Raw genomic sequence first — 15,853 nt, forward strand, 5'->3', positions numbered from 1 at the left:
AAATGAACGGAACATGTCGGTGTATCGATAATGCTCAGGATTTGTGTACGGGAGGTGCTTGGTTTATATATCGGCCGGGATATCGGTTAATGTGAAAGCGATTTCCTGTCTCTCCAGATATATGAAGGGATACTCTCTTGATTAGGTTATGTCCTTCTCCTTTCAGATTTTTTTCCAAACATTATTCACCAATCATCCTGTCATTCAATTCAGTACAGTCTGATATACCTACAGCAGCATAAAATGAACCACAAAATAGTAAGAAATTAACTTGACTTCATAATCATATGTAAGATGAAAATTCAGAGTTATTCCTGCGCTTAACTAGTTCAGCATTGTTCGATGAAGACACATGTTGAGTGGAGGTATGACTCCACCTTTCTTGTTCTCGGCACTAGTTGGAGATGGGTGGTCAGCTTCACGATTTTACCGCTTTGCCCCCAGGGAAAGAGCCCCCGGTACCCATTGGATAGAAGGCTAGGTGGGCCCCAGAGCCGGTCTGGATGTTGTGAAGAAAAGAATCTTTCCGTCCAGCCCGTATCTCTCTCTCTGTCTGTCTACCCATATACCATATACGGCCAAGATCCTCTGTTGGACCTTGGCCGCTTTTTCAGTTTCTTGGTCTTTTAGACAGTCGGTAGTACTCCTTGGATGGAGGGTCAGTCCGTCGCAAGGCTGCTACTCACACACAGAACAACACAGGCATAGAATAAACGACACAGACATCCGTGTCTTGAGCGGGATTCGAACCGACGATGCCAAAGTTCGAGCGAGTGAATGTATTTCATACGTTAGACCGCGCGGCGACTGTGATCGGCCTTCATCATATAATATCAAGTGAAAAAATGTAATACCTATTAATTAGAAAATGTCTGAATGATTTTGAAACATGGATCTTACCGTCTCATTCTTGCGCATGCGCTAATGTAGCCCTATGGCAGGCATTTGTATTGGCATATCGGGAAGAAAAATAGACCCCGCCAATCGAAGGGAAAATGTTGAAAGAAGTAGTCATATTGGAAACGTGTATTTCTATCGTGAGACCAGAAAGTAGATACCCCAAGATACGTTCCATGCCTCAATGTTTCGAAATCTGAGGAGAGTAAATATCTATTCTAAACTGCGCCATCTTCTGAGTGTGACGCATGTATTTACGTCATAATCAAGAAGTTTACTGTATTACGTATATTTTCAACATATTATTGGAACCAAATTCGTTAGACCTGAAATTTCGTTGAAATCGCAGGATTTTCATCCCACAAGGCTGCCTACTCAACGTATGACGTACTTTCAGAGATGTTTAAGACTGAGTCCTGAGTGTCTATACTCTCTTTCTTGTGCAATTTATGATATTCATATCGATTGAGTAATTAAACTTGAAGCATTTGGGAACTGTGCAGAGTAGGCGGATGATATGCTCGGAGGTACAAGGAGACCTTACCTGAATTCTCAGGATGAGAGTTTAACCATGTCATTGCCGAAGGGTAAAGAACTGGTCTTGTTGTCATGACGCGGTGTCTTGAAACTAATTAATCCTGCCAGAGCGGGTACGTCTCCTCTAGCACCCCCCCACCCAGCCCAGCCCAGCTTCTGACGTAATGACATTGCACAGTTGATTAAGAGAGCAGAATGCAAACCTGTCTCATTTTCGTTTCCTTAAGAGAAAATTCTGTCATGTCTCTCAGGATAATAAAAAAAAGACACGTTTTATAAACTATAGATATAGAACAGGTTAACTTCTATATTCATCATGCAAACTTCTGTGTTGTTTCTATCTCTTTACTCCCTCCCCACTTCCGTTTAGTTCAGTCTCAACTTTTAGTTCTAACTTTGGCGTGCTGACGCGTGCTCAATTTCCCTGGGGTTATATTCCATTCCAATGAGGAGAAACAAATTTGAAATTCCATTTCCCAAGCTCTGTCTCTCACTTCTCCCCATTTTGTCTCAATTTCCCTCTCTCTCTCTCTTCAAATTCTCACGCGACGCTTGCGTCGGCGTTGCATTTAGTCCAAGTTACCATATACAATCTGATGACATTGCCACGTAAGTACCAGTAAGTACCAGACACCAATTTCTTCCTTCTACAGTGTAGCAGTGTCACTCGCTGTATCCTACTGTTGGAAATGCGAATCCTTGTTCACTTGACCATGCACTTCTTTCTCCCTACAGAGTTTACGTACCCGGCTACTAGTGCAGTCTTAGAATTTATTTATTTCCTTTTTTTAATTAATTCGCTTAATGGGGGGTGGAGTCCAGCTGGGTCCACTCGGCACGGCAGCCACTGATTGGCCTATTATATCCTGCCCCGGGTGATTATGATTTGGTGGAATGAAGATTGGCAGAGGAAACCGAAGTACTCGGAGAAAACCCACCCCAGCGCTACTTTGTCCACCACAAATCCCACTTGACCCGAGCCGGGATCGAACCCGGGCCGCCGCGGTGGAAATCCAGTGACTAACCGCTTGAGCTATGGCGAGGCCCTTATTATTTACTTTCTTGTAGTAAATTTAAAGACACAGTAACTCAAAATTTATCATTCTATATATATTGTATGTACACGCGTTGCTAAGTAATATCTTTGTAAGCAACAGTCGTTCCTACGTAATGGCCGCAATAGATTCCTAACGCGCACCAAAGTGACTGCGAAGCACTGTTCTCCACGTGGTACGTGCGGCAGCTACGTGACGCAACAATATAAGAGCTGTAGGGAGAGGTGTTTTCTGTGCTGCCCATGCCGAGGATTTATAAGCAGGACAGATTTAGTATTTAGTTAGTTGTGAGACAGTCGCCGGCCAGTAAAGGTGTTATAACGGAAGTTGAGGAAGTTACTGCTTTGGAAGTCTTCACCAGGCAACGACTGGTCAGGACACAGCAGAGTGAGAAGACTTAGTACTTTGGCGGCGATCAAGCCTACGACCGTTCAATTGACTGACTTTCCATTATAGCATAAGATAAGTAAGAAAGGCATTATTATCTGCTTTCAAGTCCTGTACTGACAGGACCTGTATACAGTGCACAAGGAAGAATTTTCAATAACACGCTATATGTGCGATACGTACACTTGACGAAAGGCCAAGCATATTCATTCGAGGCAAACTCATCTTCTCGTCAGAGAGGATGTTACTCAAGTACTATTACTGCAAGAGTTCAGTTGGGAAAAAAATCTCTGAACGTGAACCTCGAGGAGCTTGGCGCCAAGACGAACTGATTGGCGGTAAACAGCCAATCTTAAAATAACTCTAACCCTGGTTCGGTTTTTAAGACAAAGTTACCGGTGTAAGCTTCACGTAGTGAGGTCAAGAATGATGGAGCTATACTTCCATTCCCCTATGCGCCTTCATATGCTTAATTAATTAAACACACGAACAATTCTACCTTTTGATAGAAGGCCTGAAGTTGCCCTCGGGAAAAAAAGGGGGTTTGATGTAATGGCTATCAAGTTAGAAGAACTGAACCCACCGTTGTCCACTCAAGGAGTACAGAACGTGTCAAAAATCACGTAGCTCTTTGCCACAGGAACCAATACATTGCACTAAGTACTAGAAGCTTCAGTAATACGAAATCTGGTACGCGGTATTAATCGTGCCAGGCTGGTCATAAATCAGATACACCCTGATCCAACAAGGCTTCTAAAGCAATTGTCTTTCTTCCTTCTTAAACAATTCAGTATTCAGAGCACATGGAGTCATGCGTCTCGCTACTGGTTGTGAACGTTGACTGTGTCAGATAACATGTGACATACGAGTAGATAAGCAGGCAGTGCTGAGGTATGGAGAATCCTTACACATTGTCTTAGCAACCGAAAGCAACAGAAAGAATAAGAATTCAAGTTAAACTTTAGTTTTTTGGAAGTGCTGAGTAAAAACAGTGGTCCTCTAAATAAGGGGGGGGGGTTGGAAAGACTGGTAACCTGCTTAAGTAAAAATCAGTTACCCGTAATCCTCAAAGATACTTCATTCTTCTTGACGAAACGAGTTAACAAATTCAACCCTGACTTTTAATAGCGTTGCATCTATATATTCTTATTAAAATTGTCAGAAGTGTACAGTGAAACTTAATACAAATATATTTTATTGGAGCAGAACCTGTCTTGAGAAGCTGTTAGTCGCTTATATAACCATTTTCAGAACCAAAATATTCGTTATGCTCTTCACAAAGTGCCCGGTACTGGAATATATTTTAGGCAAATAATTCAGTCCACATACTTTCTTTGTTTCATTAACTAACTCCATAGAGCTGAGCCCTACTTGAGAAGCTGCTAGTCGCTCAGCTACTAAAGAACTTCCCAACATTTCGTGGAACCCGAAATTTTGTTACTGTGTTAACAAGAGCCAAATCAATCAAGTCCACACCACCCAATATAATTTCTGTATGATGTTTTAATATTATCCCCTATTTATATAAGGTTCGTTTTAATTTTATCCTACCATTATCCTCGAAATACATGGATTTTCGTAAATGCGGAATATTTTTATTCTACTTCTAACCCGATAAATATATTAAGGAAGAAAGTGTCCGGAATAAATCGTTTTGTTAACATGTAACATACGTGACAGAGCAGAACGCTGCAACAGATTCAGACTAAAGTTCTGGTTCATGCAAACAAATTTTGACAACACAACTTAAGCGCCACGCCTGAAAATGCTTGCTGCAGGCACTCTAGAGACTGTCAGCATGGATGGGCATGAAATGTGATATGTTCCATAGAGCAGACATGTTTCCTTGTCGCGTAGGAAAATTCATATCTTTGTCACTTAATATTACAAAATTTAAAGATCACAAGAAACTTCTTTAATGGGTTTGAGCGCTTCATATTGCATGTGTTGCTGTCACAGATTACAAAAAAGTTCTTAGAAGTCGAGATAGCTCAGTCAGCATAGTGACTACGGTAAGGGCTAATCAAACGCGGTATCATGTAGGCTGCGCCATAACTCAAGTGGTTAGTCGCTGGATTCCCACCACGGCGGCCCGGGTTCGATCCCGGGTCTGATCAAGTGGGATTTGTGGTGGACAAAGTGGCGCTGGGGTGGGTTCTCTCCGAGTACTTCGGTTTCCCCTGCAAGTCTTCATTCCACCAAATTCTCCATCATCATAATCACCCAGTGCAGGCTACAATAGGCCAATCAGTGACCGCCGTGCCGAGTGGACACAATTAGACTCCACCCCCCCCCCACTAAGCGAATTAAAAAAAACGAGGTATCATGTTTCGATTTCCATTAGAGGAAAGGGATGTTTCCTTTGTCCACAGCATTACGAGCAGCTCTAGGGCATAATTTAACCTCTGTGCAGTGGATACCATGGTTTTTTCCTGGGAGTAAAGTGGCCGGGGCGTGAAGCTGACCACCTGATTCCAATGTCGAGGTTAGAAATGTTTGAAAAACAGGGAGCGTTTTTCTTCTACGAAGATCTGAGCGAATAGGATATATTGCAATCTAATACTTTGTATATATTCTGACTTTGTTGTACCTATGTATATCAGAGCTGTTCCTTGCGATTTGGTTTCTCTCACTAATATTTATTTAAATTAATTTCAAACAAATCTGATCTTATAAAGCAAATCGCGTTATAGGTACAATAAATTCAGAAAATATATTTCTATATATTTCACTAAATATATTTTCTGACTATGTTGTATCTATTAGTTGAATAAACATAGACTGATGGTTGTTGAAAAGAGGGTGGTGATAATATCTGGACCAAAGAGGAATGAAAAAGTAAGAGGCTGAAGAAAACTGCATAATGAAGAGCTTCGCAATTTGTACTGTTCGCAAAATATAATTAGAATGGTAAGGCAGGGCATATGGGACGCCTGGGAGAGAAGTGAATTGCATACAGGGGTTTGGTGAGAAATCCAGAAGGAAGAAGGTCACTAGGAAGACATAGACGTAGATAAGAACATAATATTAAACTGGAACTTGGGAAAATAGGATGGGATGGGGAGGGTGGACTGGATTGATCTGACTCAGGATAGGGACCAGTGAAGGGCTCTTGTGAACACGGTAATGAACATTCGGATTCCATAAAATTCTGGGAAATTCTTGAGTAGCTAAGTGATTTTTGTGTAAATAACTGACACTCTGATAGCAGAAACCGAAAGTTCAAGACCGTTAATACAAAATTCCGCCAATGACAATATCTTGGCTTTCTTCTCACGAACCTCCAATTCAGTTAACCTATCTCCCTAAGATCCACCATTCCTAATGTTATCATCCTATCTTCTGGGTCTTCCATATGTAAACAAGTTCAATGTTCCCTTACCAAAATTCTTCATGCACTTTATGTTTCCTCCTCCCCAGCTCACCACGCCTCTTTGATTTCGGTACGTTTATCACTTTCGAGAAATTATATATCAAATTCGTCGAATAAATAGATCTGATTTATTCAAACATCATCGAGTTTAATCGAAATGTGTATAGCAGTTTTTTTAGGGGGGTGCAAAATAATTACAGGCAGACGAATACAATTTTCATTTCTTGCAGAATGTATAAGAGCAGCAAACTGATAAGGCAAACAAAGAAGCATACCAGGCGTTTTAGAAGAGGAAAGACAAGAAATTTGTAGGCACGTGCCTTGTGAACTTATTGCAGGTTATGTACGTGACAATACTAAAAGCACCAAATAAACTTCCTTAGCGTGTGAAACTGACCCACAAGTTGGCTTCACTTTGGCTATTATGTCTCTTGCAAGACGTTTGCCAGGACGCTCTTAATACCTAGAGAGGAATATGGTGTCATAATGGCCCACAGTATTGTTATCTTTATTTTACTGTAAACTTGTTACGAAATGTAGAATTAAAGTTAAGATATAGACTTGATTTTAAAGGAACATTGAAACAGTAACTACTGTCCCATTTAATATTAAGGATTTAGTCAGACGCCACGCAATAATACTTCAGCTTAAGGACTTGGTTCTTGGGGTGATATTCCAGAGTTTGGGCTGAATGTCACATTACATTTGCATGGGGTCTATTTAGGAAACTTCTGGCGGATAATAAGAAACGTTACTAGAGAAGTCTATGTATCGAGCAACACACAAAAACCAAATTAAGTCCAGAAGAGATATTTTAAGGAATAAGTTATATAAGAAGATACAGAACAGTGAGAAATTCATAGCCCTGTTAATGTTTTCTGGCACGTGATCCCTGTGCTGTGTTGGAATGTTACTGTTAAATATTGTCACGTGTAGGATGGTACACGTGACGAAAATCATCTTTCCGTGTCTTCATCTTTTATCCCCTCTCTTCCTTTCCATTATCATTCTTATTTTTTATTTCTTTCCCTCCTGCTCTCGATACGGTGAATATATAAGGAAATACAAGGACATATAATTCGTGACTCTGTGTAGTACGGTTAAGCTTTTGCAAGAACAGTTTCTTGTATTCAGTAAATGTGATATAAGTCTAATAATGTATTGTAAAGTGATGCAGGACGAAAGCGGGGACACCCATGCAGTCCCGTTCTTGTTTGGTTCGTCAGATGAATAACAGTTATATTGTCACAGAATGAGTGAAAGGGATTTGGATTGGAAATTGGATTTATTGACCATTTACAGACCGTAACTATAGCGCTATCGCTAAGTCACAAAACCTGCACTTCACTACAGCATGTACTATTTCTTCTCAGTCTGCTGTGTCTTCATCAGTCGTTGTCCGGTAACGGCTTCCAACGGAGGACGTTCCCCTTACTCTGGGTTACCGAATTATCACTATGCCTCAGCTACCAGCTTCATCGCAGCACTCATTGAACAACCAACTCACTTTACTGCACTGCAACACAACTCTGTCGGTTGGGTGATACAGTTTCGGAGCAGAACCATAGAGAACACCGCTTCCAACCGTACTTCCATTGTTGCTCGCGGTCCGCTGCCTAGCAATGGCTCCAGTACTGTTGCGTATTTAAGAAATTGTTACCTAGTAATGACAGTTCTCTCGTTTTTTTTTGTAGTCTTAGCCTAGCAACGGGTCTGTATGCCACAATATATCCTTTATAACATTTCCTACACATCATTCTGCAAAATTTACTAGTGAAATCTGTTATTCCACCTTTGAAATATTTTGCTCAAAGAGACAAGATTTTCATGTGTAACATATTCAAAGTTTTAAAATAAAGGCACATTAAATTTGTGGAAGAGACCGATTGTTAATTTTCATCAATACCCTTCTGATGTATGTAGGTCCAAACCCAAAATCGCTAAGGAAAGGAGGCTTTGGTGTGGACACTAATTTTAATTGCAAAGGAGCAGAACCCATTAACTGTTTTTGAGCGAGTGTAAAGGAAGTTCATCTGGTCCTTATAGGACAGAGTTAATTTGTACAGCACATGTTAAAGCATAGATGTCCATTTTAACCAGGTAATCTGCATCCATCTAGCAAAGTGTGACTACAAAGAGAAGATAGTAACAAAGCTAACTCAGATCCCCATCCGCCTGAAGGTTGATAACCTGCCACACACATGTCTGCACATATTAATCGTGAGTTGGGCAAAACTTTATAACACGAGAAATTGAGTAGCCATTTTGTGTGACCGTACAAAATGGCTCCAGCTCTGACGTTTCTCACATGTATCGGCGAGGTGCCCGTTTCCGTTCATGGCCCAGACACCATCTATCTTGACTCGTTTTCAGTGGTTTTCTTCAGTTCCTCCAGGCATGTTCCCGGAGAGTACCTCAAATTAAGATATGAGAGCTTCCCTCCGCGTTCTTTGCAATTCATTTCCCACTGATCAAAATACCTGTAGGCGCCATATATTCCGAGTTACTGACAACGTCGTTAAATAAGCCATAAAACCACGTTTTTCTTCAGTTCCTCCAGGCATATTGCTTGAGAGTAATTCAAATTTAGCCACCACCGGTTGCTTACACATTCTTTCCAATTCATTTTCCACTGATCAACGTATCAGTTGACGCTGGGTTCTCTGAGCAACTATCAGCGTCGTTAAATAAACCACAGAATTAGTATTGCTTGTGGCTTGCAATTCTAGAGCCTGCAGGTTTTGCGAACCACAACGATGAAACAGTATCTAGTGAAAGCTATGAATAGGCAAATAATGACTTCAAAGAAGTGACGTGCGCACGCACGCACACACTCACTCACTCAAAAGTTGGCTACCTTAAGATATTATGCGTTCATGCATAAAACGAATCAAGTGGGTTCATATGCATCTTAAACAATAAAAAACGATTGCATTAACGAAAAAGACAAAGGCAAATTTTATCGCCGGGATAGCTCAGTCGGTATAGTGACTGGCTACGGGCTCGATGACAAAGGGGTCGGAGTTCGAGTCACGGTGGGGCAAGAATTTTCACTTCTCCAAATTGTCCAGACCGGCTCTGGAACCCACCCAGGCTCCTATCCAGTGGGTACTGGGGGCTCTCCCCGGGAGTAAAGCGGCAGGGGCGTGAAGCTGACCACTCACCTCCAGCTCATACCGATGTCAAGAAAACGTGGAGCTGTACGTCCACTTCCCCAAATGCCTTCATGGCGCAGTGCTTAATTAGTTAAGCGCAGGACCAGCTTAACCTTTTATCTTGTTTTAACTAAGCAACACGTCATGACGGCGCATAGAGGAGTGGATGTACACCTCCACGAATTCTTAACCTTCATACTAAATGGAACTGAGTAGTCAGCTTCACACTTCGGCCACTTTACCCCCAAGGAAAACAGCCTGGAGTAAATTTGTGGATGCGGGGCGAGAGCCAGTCTGACATGGATGATAAAACCCACTTGCTCCTGCCGAGAAATGAACCCCCAGTTCTTCAGACGTCAAATCCGTGGAGAGATACCTATTCCGACGAGGATCTGTTAGCTTTACCCCGTGAGTCATTCAAATTAAAGAAACTGTTTGCTAGAACAGAGTTAATTCCCAAGTTTCATGCTACGATTCCTAGGAAACAGTTATATTTACTGTCGGTTGGTGCGCTCCAGAAAGAAACCTTACTGCCATCAACATTTGTTTGGCTTCCGTTCTGCTCTCACTGGCAAGAAACTATTCTAATCAAAGGAAAACATGTTTCCTTCCGTTGGCAGCTTACTCTACTCGCAGAAGCGGGAGATTTCGCTGTTTATTCGAGTGAAGAAATGCAGTTAACTCTTGATTGTTTGTTTAGATCCTCCATATGCCATTGCTTTAGTTTCAAATTTGATGGTTATTAATTTTCGACTGCAAAATTAATTAAATACTTTAAAGACACTAAAGGAGATGATGATGAAATTTAAGATGTAACGGGAGAGTAGGAATTGATGAAAAGAAAAGAGGAGACCAAACTTAGATCATTTTATGAAAGCTCCCTAAGGCAGTCCACGATTAAGTTTGCTTTCCGTTGAAAAGTTAAATATGAGCTATATAGTTGTGGGTGGGGAGGGGGGGGGTTCGCGTCCCAAGTTTATGTCTCAGCAACAAAGGCAAGGAGAGTTTGACACAAGAGAAAGTGTAACCATCAAGGGAGAAATAGAAGTCGTACTTCATTTTCCAAATTTAATAAAGATCTCTCCAGTACAGGAAGTATGGAGTATTATACACGAGTGCAAAATTATATGCATTAAGGTAAATAGCGCTGTAAAATTTCTTTCAACTCGGGTTAAAATTCATAATATTTTTATCATTAAGAGCTGAGATAGCTGAGGTCGTATAGCGACGAACAATGATTGGGAAGGCCGGGGTTTAGTTCCCGGCTGAGGAGCTCTTTCAAGGAAATGGCGGCTCCGGTCTAGAAAACCGAGATTAACTGCCGTGGAGATCCGTTGCGCTGACCATGCGACACTCTCTATCCGCTAAAGTTGGCACTAACATCGCCGACATGTGGCGGTCGCTCGGTCGGTGTTTGTTTTGTTTTTGGTTTGTAAATTTATTGTGTTTCTGGTATCAATAAGTAGGAAAAGTATCACTTAAAGACCACGAAAGAGATGAGAGAATAACATTAAGTTGCTGAGAAATTTTGTTTAAGAGGAAATGCTTCTGACTTTCTTCGGGAGGTATCCGGTACGAATCCCGGCCAGGACAGGCTATTCTAATATTATGCATGGTTTTTCTTAGTCCCTCAAAGAAAATGCGCGATAGATTTGCACGACCACTTCCTTCTACACGGTTTTGATTTAAGTACCCAGTATCATCTTATCATTCGGTGTTATATGGTGTAGCTGAGCGGTCTAAGACATGTACTGTGTTCGCTTGCTCGGAAGCCGGGATCGTGGGTTCGGGTCCCACACAAGGCATGGATGTTTGGTGCGTGTATTCGATTGTTCTGTGTTTTATGTTGTCTGAGTTTAGATAGAGGCATTGAGACGGGCTGATCACTCGTCCACTCGTCCAAGGAGTCCTACCGTCTGTAAAATTATCAAAACGAAAAAACAATCTCGACACCGTAAGGTATAAGAGGAATTGATTAAATAAATAAGTTATATGGTTGTGAGATGATACTATCATGAATTAATCCGTAAATAAAATAAAGTTGCTTTCCTTATTCGAAAGCGCGCGGGTCCAAGCTTGCCTTGGGGCCGGCAATTCGGTGGCAGAGATGCATTGTCTGAAGACTGGATGGAGACGCATAGTGCGTAGGAGGATTGGTGGTAACACCCCCAACAGACTTGGAGCTTGCTTCTGAAGAACACGTCAGATTTATTGCAGAACAAGTTGTATTACAGAGAGGGTTGCAGATACTGCAGGCTACGTCGCCTATTCCACGGACGTGTGGAGTTGAGTTTCTCCAAATTTCTAACGTAAAGAGTCCGATGAGACTAAATTATGGCTGGTTTATATACATGCTTGAGTAATAACAAGCTCCTCCCCTTTTTACCATACATACTGCTTCCAGCTTCGAAATTTACAAGAGAACCTCATTTTAACATAGTCTGTGCTGAAATCTACTAGGGAGAAACGGTAGTATAGTTGGTTGAGGCACTATGCTACTAGTCTCAGGGTTCGATTCCTGATGAGGTCATGGAATTCTTCTCAGTTGACATAATACTTCCAGCGGCATTATGGTCCTGGGATCTGCTCAGTCTCTGTCAGAAATGAGTACCAGGAATCTTCTTGGAGCTAAAGGCATGCCGACCGGCGCGTAACGCTAACAAACTTACGCCATCTGTGAGCCGATTATCTAGAAAATGTGGGAACCTCGACGTCTCACAACCATGTGGGCCTCCACGGCCTGTTACAGGGATAGCTTTACCTTAACCTTACCTCTCATTATTCAGTCTTAACATTTCCTTACGAAAATTTACTGCAACCAATGATGCTTAGAGAGCACGTGTTTAACTGCCCTGTGATCTGCGGTGACCCACAATCATCCCCTCCCCAGCTAACAAGGTGGAGGCTGGCTACCTTAATTATTTATGTTCCAGTAACTTGTTTCAAAGATAAAACAACTCCGTCCAGTGTGACTATTTATGTTTTACTACTTGAAAACTCAGCACCCTTACATGTTTCGATCCTTACGGATCATCTTCAGAGGGAACATCGATACTTATTTGGAAACTACTATCACAATAGGTGTTCTGATTGCTAAATTGCATACACACACAATGCTTGGAATACACAATATACACAAAATCCAATTTTTCACAATCACAGCAGCTTCCTGGTATTAAAGTTTTTAAAACTTTGTTGTTTAAGTTAAAATTTATAAACCAAGCAGGTTCGTGTCACTTCTCCTGTCGTCTTTCTTGGAGGGGGCCGAACTTATGCTGCCTGTCTGTCTTGAGAAGGAGATTTTTAGTGTTGTCCGTGTTGTTCGTGGCTTGCCGTGTTGTTGTTATTCAACTTCTTCTTTGTTACGCAAAGACGCTGCCAATAATGGGACTGTATAACATCGATGATAGGGCGATTTATGAGTGCGGAGTAATTGGTGGAATAAGCAAGGGCAGCGGAAGTTCTCTGAGAAAACCTGCCACTTTATCCACCATAAATCCCACATGGCCTAACCTGGGATCGAAACCGGGCCTCCAAGATGGGATACCGGAATTAGCGTGTTGAGCTATGGCGCGGACTAATCATTACGCCAATAATTACTCAGTTCTGTTAATTATAAGCAGTTGCTACCATAGAAGGTAAAGGTAAAATTATCCCTGAGCTTAATTAATGAAACCATGCAGAAGTACGGGAAGGGGGGGGGGTGGAGATGTAGCACCACCATTCTTGACCTTTCCTGTAGATTGAGGTGAATGGTGTCAGTTTCAGTCCCTCGTCTTTTTACTCTTTATACCCCAGCGGTTACTATATGTACCACCTACTTTAACACATTAAAATTCTACATTCTGCCCACAGAGTGTATCTGTGTGTTCCGTATGGTTCTTGTAATAAACAGCGACTGTTTCCCTAAACAGCATTAACCGATTGGGTTTCTAGTGGAGACGTCATGTGTTTACTGTGAGGTACTGACTTAATTTAAATTATATTATTTTCAAGAAATTCAGTCTCTGAAGGGTTAAGTAAGTTCAAGGAACACAGAATTACTGGGTTTTGGACTTTTTTTTTCCCATCGTCCGGAATTCGAGGTAATAGAGGACACGACGTTTCGGAAACTGGATCTTTTTCCGTCTTCATGTGATAAAGGAAGACACCTACTCAGTTGGGCCCCTTAGAAAAAGCTAATCTCAATCACTGGACAACTCCTGTCAGATTTACCCAGCTATTTCAACGTATAGGACTAGGCTAGTTCAGCGGGAGATAACAAGAAACCATAAAATAGAAATTGTGAGAGCACGCAAATGCGTGGAACTAGGATAGAAAAGGAGGTAGAATCCCTTCAGAATCTACAAGTTTATTGAACTTGAAAGAACGCCGTTTATAATTTTGTGTACCGTGTTATGGAGTACACCCTCTCCAATCAGGATGTTTGTCACGTACGTATTAGGTCAAATCCCCAGCGTCCTATATCTTCTTGCAGCATGAAGCATGCGCACAGGCAGGAAGTCCAGTCTCCAGCTGCTAGCAGGAGCTATGGGCCAAGATTTCGCTATTTCACTAAACGGATCAGCCTTATCCATACACTTCATTACAGACTGTAGCGGCCATAAGGCAGGAAGCCAAGTCAGTTAGCTCCGTATCCTATCTTGATCTGATTCTGGGTGATTCATTACAGCGTACACGAAGTAGCAGCCCAAGGCTAATTCCTCACGTCAGGATGCGAGACTCTCTAGCCGATAGCCCTGCCCTCAACTGTATATCTTGAGAGTTCCACAGTTGTTAATGTTTGAGGTCCCTACAACAAAACAAATGAGACAAGAAATCGCCTCCAATTTTCTCTTTTGATAAGCGGAAAGCCGGCTGAGTGAAATAAATCGGATAAGAAAATTGATAACAATAAATTAACATAATATTAAATTAGAGAAAGGCGCAGGAACATATTGATTAATTATTTACATCAGAGAGATTGAATCGGTGGATCAACCGAAACATGTCCTCCAACCTTATTAATCAACAATATTAATTTTATGTCAGTAGTTATCTACAGATTTTTATTCGGTTTTTTCTCCTTTTAACAGACCTGTATATGAAAACTTTCATTTTCTTGGCATTTGAGCTGCTCATTCGTCGTTACCGTAGAAAATTAAAAAATTCTGTCATGCAATGTTTGTTCCGTCACCAGATGGGCGATATGTTTCAGCACACAACTATGTGCCATCTTCAGGAATTAAATACTTGAGTCAATATATAAATTTTTATATTATGGATTTATATATATATATCTGGTACTTACTTGGGGCACACGGTAGCGTAATTGGTTGAAATACTATGTTACAAGCCGGAAGGTCGTGGGTTCAAATCCCGATGAGGTCATTAGATTTTTACAATTGACCTAATCCTTCCAACCGCACTATGACCTTGGGGTCGAATCAGCCTCTAACAGAAATGTGTACCAGGAATTAATTAACTAATTTTCCTGTGGAGTAAAACGCGGCCGGCGCGTAAGGCTGACAACCTTACCGCCAGATTTGAGTCGATTGTCTAGAAAATGTGGGATACTAAACGTCTCACAACCCTATGGGCCTTCACGGACTGTTACAGGGATAGCATTACTTTACTTTACTTTACTTTACTTTACTTCACTTTGCTTACTTTACTTTTTTCTTACTTACTTACTCATGGAGTTGAGCCCTTATTGAGGAACCGCAAATTGTCTAGCTACTCAGGAATTTCCCAGCATTTTATGGAACCCGAAGATTCATTACCCTGTTCACAAGAGCCCTCCACTGGTCCCGATTCTGAGCCAGCTCAATCCAATCCTTCCCATCCATATACATCTGGTATATACAAAAAGAAATAAAAATTTTGCTTAGTTAGCCCATTGGCCTGTAGATTGCTTATTGAACATTGTGACAATGTAGGGACGGTTATAGACGGGATTTCGATTTATTGAACGCTTCTAAACATGACTCGGAGCTATAAGCAATCACAGCGCGTATCGCGATCTACGCGCTTTACCAATCACTACAGCACCCGCGCGGCCACTGTGATCCACCAGAATACATTCTTTTATTGCTAGTGGGACGGGACTAAGTCCCATGTACTGCGGCCACTTCTGGCCTATTGTACCAGCTCCAGATGATAGGTGAGGGTGATTGTGGATCAATTGATGGAATGAAGATTGGCAGGGAAAACCGAAGTATTCGGAAAAAACCTGCCCCAGTTGCACTTTGTCCACCACAAATCCCACTTGACGATTCCAGGGATCGATCCCGGGCCGCCACGGTGGAAAACCAGCGACTAACCGCTTGAGCTATGGCGCGGCCTAGAATACAACACAGTATCATAAAAAGGAACATTTAGTGATGACTTCGGGAATGTAGCTAAGCGGAGATACCAGTAGATTATTGACGAAGACAAATTTGAGTACGTAACGATTTGCGGGAGGGGGG

The sequence above is a fragment of the Cryptotermes secundus genome, unplaced genomic scaffold, assembly GCF_002891405.2.
Source record: "Cryptotermes secundus unplaced genomic scaffold, Csec_1.0 scaffold560, whole genome shotgun sequence".
In the NCBI taxonomy this organism is placed as follows: Eukaryota; Metazoa; Arthropoda; class Insecta; order Blattodea; family Kalotermitidae; genus Cryptotermes; species Cryptotermes secundus.